Genomic DNA, 7,401 nt, shown 5'->3' with positions numbered 1-7,401 from the left:
ACACACTCTCTCTCACACACACACTCACACACTCACACACGCAGAGACACTCACACACACACACACACACTCTCTCTCACGCACACACGCAGGCAGGCAGGCAGGCGGGTGCGCAGGCACCCATACAGTCGCATGCCCTCTCTCCCCGACCCCGCCCCTGCCCCTGCCCTGTGTGCGGCTGCCGCCCATCAACGGCTGGGGGCGCCCCGCCCTCCACCCTCGGCCTCCCTGGCGCCGCTTTCAAACTTTTCCCGCCCGCGGCTCTTCTCCCGTCGACGCGGTCGGCGCAGCGGCAGCGGCGGCAGGGCGAGGAGCAGGCTGACAGGCGCCGAGGCGGCCAGGGCCTCGGGCGGGCGGCCCAGGAGAGCCGGTCCACCCAGGGCTCGGGCGAGCCAGGTCCGAAGACCGGCCGCGGAGGACAACGGGTCTAGCCAGGGTAAGGTCGGCCGAGGAACACGGGTCTGCCCGGGATCTGATCATCGGGTCCCGACTCAGGCCCGGGACAGCCGGTCTGGGAAGAAGCTGAGGGGCAGGTCCAAAGGCCGGCGGCGGGCAGCAGGTCTACCCCGGGGCATTCGGCAGCCAGGGACCAAGTCCGGCGGCGGACAGCAGGTCTTCCCCGGGGCATTCGGCAGCCAGGGACCAAGTCCTGCCGCGGACAACAGGTCTACCCAGGGACCATGTCCTGCCGCGGACAGCAGGTCTACCCCGGGGCATTCAGCAGCCAGGGACCAAGTCCTGCCGCGGACAACAGGTCTACCCAGGGACCATGTCCTGCCGCGGACAGCAGGTCTACCCCGGGGCATTCAGCAGCCAGGGACCAAGTCCGGTTGCGGACAAGAGGCCTACCCAGGCCTTCGCCAGCCAGTGACCAAGTCCGCCGGCGGACAACTGGTCTACCTAGGCTTCGCAAGTCCCGCGCGGGGGAACGGGCGCACCCTGGATTCGCCAGCCGGTCTAGCCTTCCGGCCCCGTTGCCCGGTGACCAAGTCCGACGGGGGGACCCGCTCTAGCCGGCACCCGCCCGGCAGGGCGGCGCCCCGACACCGCGCCGGAACGCCGCGCGCGCCCCCTCTCGGCGTTCCAAGGGATGCCGAGCGCCTCTGCCCTGCCCGGCCCGCAGGCCCGCCTCCGAACACCAGGTCTGCCTCTGCCCGGGCATGCGCCTGGCCGAGGGACGCCCGCCGCCGCCGCTGCCCTTTGCACGGCCAAGCCCCCGCCCCGCGTATCGGGCCCGGGACCCGCGCGGAGGGAAGTCGAGGCCGGGCCGCGCCGGCGCGGGTGCCCGTGCGCCCGCCGCCACCAGGGCCCCCTCGTCGGCCCCGGCCCGCCGAGAGAGGCCCTCGGGAAAGGAAGGGAGGGAGGGAGGGAGGAAGGAAGGCGCCGCGCGCCCGCACCGCCGGAGCGGCGGGGCCGGCCGGCACGCCGAGCGACAAAAGCTTGTGTCGAGGGCTGATTCTCAATAGATCGCAGCGAGGGAGCTGCTCTGCTACGTACGAAACCCAGACCCAGAATCAGGTCGTCTACGAATGATTTAGCGCCGGGTGCCCCACGATCATGCGGTACGCGATGGGGGAGATGCGGCGCCGCATCCGTCCGCCCCTCCGGGTCCCAACCACGAGCGGCGCTCCGCACCGGGCCCGCCCGCGGACGGGCGGGCGGCCGGCTATCGCGAGCCCACCGCGGCGCCGGCGGCGCTGCGGTATCGCTACGTCTAGGCGGGATTCTGACTTAGAGGCGTTCAGTCATAAGCCCGCAGATGGTAGCCTCGCGCCAGTGGCTCCTCAGCCAAGCGCACGCACCAGGGGTCTGAACCTGCGGTTCCTCTCGTACTGAGCAGGATTACTATTGCAACAACACATCATCAGTAGGGTAAAACTAACCTGTCTCACTGTTATAAATGGGCAGGAGACACAGTTTCCTCCTTTAAATGCCTTTATTAATAAACAGGGTCTCGAGGGGTGGCCTACGCCGCTGCTGCTCCCTTTCGTCCACACCACTGAGGAGGAGGTGCAATCCACTTTGCTGCTGGTGCTGCAGAGTGGGAGTTCTCGCCTCGCGGGGGTTCCAAAGAACTCTCCTGGGTCATGGAGTCCAGGGGTGTCTTGCTCTTTAAGTACTTTGGAAGTTATGGCGAGGTACAAAAACTTATGAAAACCCTCGGCATAAATACCCTTGTGTATGCTTAGTCCAGTGCTGTCTTTGGCAGATTGAAACTTTGAGCTGGCTCGTTTTGGCTAGGGGTTCTTGGTGTTGATATGGTCCCATCATGCAGCTGGGCTCTTCTAATTACCGTAAGGGTGGCAGCAGCAGCCTGACTGACAGGCCGGTTGTCAGCAGGAAGTAGGAAGAGGATCCGACAGGAAGTGGAGCAAGCAGGGCACAAGCCGATGGGACAGGCTGGGTGCAGGCAGGCAAAGCAGCAGCAGAGATGGAGAGTGGTGATGCCAGGGAGCAGTGATGCCAGGGAGCAGCAACAGCTTGACTTGATGGAAAAGCTAAGTGGGATTTTTGGGGTAGGGGATACAGAGTGGACAAAACTGCCAAACAGCATTATAACTTTTGAACAAAACATTACAACTCTATAACCAACAACTTATAACTTAATCACCATTCTTATTTATCACAATCCCCCCTCTATTTCTTTGATCGGGCTTTGCCCGCATCAACCTCTATCGCTCTTTATTTCCTGGGAGTACTCTCTTATTCACGACTAATTCTTTCAATAAGATCAATAAACAAATTTTTGCTGAGGGGTTCATTAATCTCATCCTCTTTCTTAACCACAGGTTTTTCTTTAATAAGATTGGCAACTTCGTTTAAATGATTTAATTCTTCAAAGCAAACCCATTCTTTGATAGGGCATTCCCCAGCAAGGCGCTGCCTAAAGTTTGCAGTATTTTTGGCGACCCAATACTGCTTTCCATCCTCTTCACAGGTGGAGAGCTTTCTTATATCAAAACAGGTAGGGTTAACGTGGGTATGGGGACTCTTATCCAGGATTGCGGGCTTTCACCGTCGTGAATGGGCTTATAGCACTTGGTACATGCTACTTCGGCTAGTCTGACTGCTAGCAAAGTCACTATCAGCCTTCCCAAGAGTCCGGTACGAACCGACTTGATTCCGCCCGGTCTTGCCTCTTGGGTTGAAGAATTCCTGAGTGTCACCTGTAGAGATCCCTCCAGTCCACTTTTACCCACCCCTACTTTCTCAAATTTAGTTCTTTCTAGGTAATGCCCTATGAAAGATTGGCTGCTATTCTGGTTTCTGACTACCATGATGATTCGGTTTTGTGGTGTTTGTTTTTTTTTTTTTTTTTTTTTTTTTTTTTTAAACACTTAGGAGTAGCACTTTAATCAACACCAAAGAACTTTTCAGCTACTAAATTTTACAGCAACACTAAAAAAAAAACATTCCAACTGCTACACTGGGGATGAAAAACCCTTTTAAATAGAACCTTTATAATAACAAAATGTTTGGTGCTCAGTAACAGTTTTCCTCTAGTCTCTGATTCGTTAATGAGTTCCAGTTTTCTTTCTTAGAGTCATTTTGAGCGTGCTTGGGTCTCTGGTTATAGTCCACTCAGATGATTTGGAAGTGGTGGTGGGATTTGTGTCAGGAGGATTGTCTGGGGGCGGTAGAGATCCTTTGACTCGGGTGAAATGGGTCCAGCCTTTTTCTTTTGTCCTTACTGCAGTGTGGGTGGTTAGCAAAACTTGGAAAGGACCCTCAAATTTAGGAGTTAGTGGAGCGTTGGTCCATGATTTTATTAGAACCCAGTCCCCTGGTTTGAATGGATGTAAATCTGCGTCTAAGGGAGAGGCTTGAGGAAGATGCCCTCTTTTTCTGAGATCAGCCAATGTGTTGCTAATTGTTTTTATATATTTTTGAGCTTCTGATTCCCCGTCTATGTAATCTCCAGCGCTGTAGGGAGTTAACAAGAAGGGGAGTCCAAACATCATCTCATAGGGTGAAACTCCAACATCAGATCTGGGGCGGACCCGGATCCTTAAAAGTGCTAGAGGCAAGCACTTTAGCCAATTCATGCCTGTCTCTGTTATTAATTTGGTTAACACATTTTTGAGGGTCTTATTCATCCTCTCGACCCTTCCCGAACTCTGGGGATGCCAAGGGGTATGTAGTCTCCACCTAATTCCTAGTGCCTGGATGATATCCTGTTATGTTCGCCTCCAGTGCCTTCAACTACAGCATAGCCTGAAATTCTTTTCCTTTCAACCACTCTGGAGGATCCATCACTGAACAATACTCTTCCATTTGACAGGGGAGTGTCTTCCAGGTCTTCCCTCATTTTAGTCTGTAAGTCAATGACTTCTAAGCAATCATGCTCAAGTTTGGCTGCTGGTTCCCCCGAGAGGAATTGGGCCGGGTTCAAAATTTTTGAAGTAGTTAGCTCTATATTTTCTGCAGTAGTGAGTACTACTTCATATTTTAATATTCTGGAATCAGTCAGCCACTGTTGGGCTTTTTGACTTAAAACAGTTCGTAAGTCATGTGGGGTGTGTATTAAGATTTTCCCTTGCAAGGTTAGCTTTTGTGCATCCTCGAGGAGGATTGCAGTGGCCGCTATGGCTTGGAGGCAAGCTGGCCATCCTCTGGCTACTGGGTCCAGGATTTTGGAGAGATAGGCTATGGGTTTTCTTTGGCTTGCCCACTCTTGGGTAAGTACTCCGTACGCAACCCCTTCTTCTGTATTGATGAATAGATCAAATGTCTTTCTGGGGTCAGGAAGGCCTAATACAGGTGCTGTGGATAATTTAGTTTTCAAATCTTCCAATTGCTTTTCATCTTCTATTGTCCATTTAACTGGTTCGGGTTGCACTAGCTTTTCATATAAAAATTTAACACTCTGGGAGTACCTATCAACCCACAATCGACAGTAGCCAAATAACCCTAACAGTTTCCTTATATCCCTTTTGGTGACTGGTGCCGGAATAGACAGTAAACCTGAGATTCTTTCCGGGCTTAGTTTCTTACACCCCTTTTTGATTAAATGTCCGAGATAAATGACTTGAGACTCCACAAACTGTAGTTTCTCTTTTGAGACTTTGAGGCCTTTTTCTCCTAAGAAATTTAGGAGGTTTATGCTAGTATGTCTGACTTCACTCTGCTCTTTTCCTGAAATCAAAAGGTCATCCACATATTGTAAAATTTGGGTGTCATTTTCAGGAATAAACTGGTTCAATAATTCCTCTAAAGCCTGCCCAAACAGATTTGGACTCTCAGTGAAGCCTTGTGGGAGGCGAGTCCATCTCAGTTGTTGCTTTCTGTGGGTCTCAGGACATTCCCATTCAAACGCGAACCAGTCACAACTCTCTTTGGCTAAGGGACAGGACCAAAAAGCATCTTTTAAATCAATTACGGTGAACCATGCATGATCCGTATGGACTTTATTCAATAGAGTATGTGGGTTAGATACCACTGGGTGATTGGTGACGGTTCTCTTATTGATTTCCCTCAAGTCCTGGACTAGTCTGTATTTGTTCTCTCCCTTTTTAACAGCAAGGATGGGCGTATTATGAGGGGACATGCAGGGCTCCAAAATTCCTGCAGCTAATAGATTAGTTATGATTGGAGCCAATCCCTTCCTTCCCTCTGCTGAGATGGGGTACTGCTTTATCCTGACTGGTGACATTCTTCCTTGCATTTTGATTTCTATAGGGGCAATGTTCAAATATCCATACCTCCCCTCTTCTGCCCACACATCTGGCTTTATTTCATCTAGGTCTTTGGTTGTCAACTTCATCATTTGTACTACCATCTTTCCTTCTCTAGGAATAATTCCTACTTTCAATCTCACTTGTAAGTCACGTCCGAGTAGGTTACTATCAATATTTGGCAAGTAAATAAGGTTTGTGACACATTTTCTTGAGTTTCCTCTGATCTCTACACCTTCAACTATAGAGGCTTTAAAGGGTTTTCCTTCTGCCCCTAAAACATCACAGGTCTTTTTTCCTATCATCAGTCCAGTTGGGAGCTGTTTAATACTAGATTTTTCTGCTCCTGTATCTACTAAGAACTCAATTTCTTCATGGTGGGGACCTATCTCTAACTTTACAATGGGCTCTTCCTGGTGTTCTCTTAGGTCCCCTAGCGCAAAGAGCCCATGACACCCCTAGTCTTCTTTAGTCTCTCCTCTCAACAATTTCTCTAGTGCCTCTTGTTCTTTCGCTATTCTCTCATCAAAAATCATCTTCTTACAATCCCTCTTTATATGCCCTTCCTCACCACAATAGTAACAGGATCTAGTTTCTCCCGGTCTCTGGGGAGTGCTCCAGGGTGGCAACATTCTACTCCTTCCCCGTCCTGCCAGGGGTCTTATACCTTCTCTGTTCTGAGAGTCTCTATCAACTCTCCAATCTTTGACACTTTCCCTTGCTATCGCTACCATAATTCTAGTCTTCGCCTTGGTCTTCTCCTCTTCTCTTCTTAAATATACTTTTAATGCCTCTCTTAATAATTCATTCACTTCTCTCCCTTGCCAATCTTCTAATTTTTCAAGCTTCCGTCTAATGTCAGGCCAAGATTTTGTCACAAACTGTAGCCTTAGGAAAACTTGCCCTTCTGGGCTATCAGGGTCAAGGTTTGAGTATTGCTGAACATTCTTCCTGAGCCTGCTTAGCCAGGCTGCAGGAGTTTCATCTTTTTCCTGTGATGCCTCAAAGGCAAGTTTGGTGTTACTGGGCTTAGGAACTGATTCTTTAATCCCTTTTATTATTAACCTCCTGAAGTCCTCCATATTCCTGCGACCCTCTTCTTGGTTTGGGTCCCAGTCTGGGTTGACTACTGGTAATTTTTGGTCTCCTGGTGGGCCTGTTCGATTTTCTCGCTCCCATACCCTCATTCCAGCTGTTCTAATTAATCTTACTTCATCTGGGTTGAAAAGTATGTTTAGGATTGAATTAAACTCTCCCCAGGTAAATATATTAGGGCTCAAGAACTGATGTATCTGGTTTGCTATACCCACAGGATCTTCTACCAGGCTCCCTAATTCCTTTTTAAAATTCCTCACTTCAGAGGCTGTTAGTGGTACATTGACAAAACCTATACCTCCAGCCACTCCTCCCATGGGAACTTCCCTCAGAGGGAACAACCTGGTCTTTGATCTCGTATTTTGGTATGGTCTCTCAGGGGTTTTTGCTACTTGGGGTGTTTCAGCACAAGAGGCTGATATTTCTGATTCCCAACTTGGAGGAGAAGTGGAAATTGATGACGGTAAAGGAGGTAGTGTGCTATTGCTATCAGGTGTTGAATGTAAGGTGGTGGAATGGAAGGGGTCATCTTTTTTTAAATATGGGGATTAGTTTGAGAAGGAAATGGAGGAGATGGAGAAGTAGGGACTACAGGTGGGGATACTAGAATAGGGGGAGGAGGCAAGGCTGG

Source organism: Chamaea fasciata, unplaced genomic scaffold (assembly GCF_029207755.1).
Source record: "Chamaea fasciata isolate MVZ Bird 193981 ecotype frontalis unplaced genomic scaffold, bChaFas1.0.hap1 SCAF_39, whole genome shotgun sequence".
Taxonomy (NCBI): domain Eukaryota; kingdom Metazoa; phylum Chordata; class Aves; order Passeriformes; family Sylviidae; genus Chamaea; species Chamaea fasciata.
The sequence above is the reverse complement of the archived record's forward strand: the minus strand, read 5'-3'. Positions refer to the sequence as shown.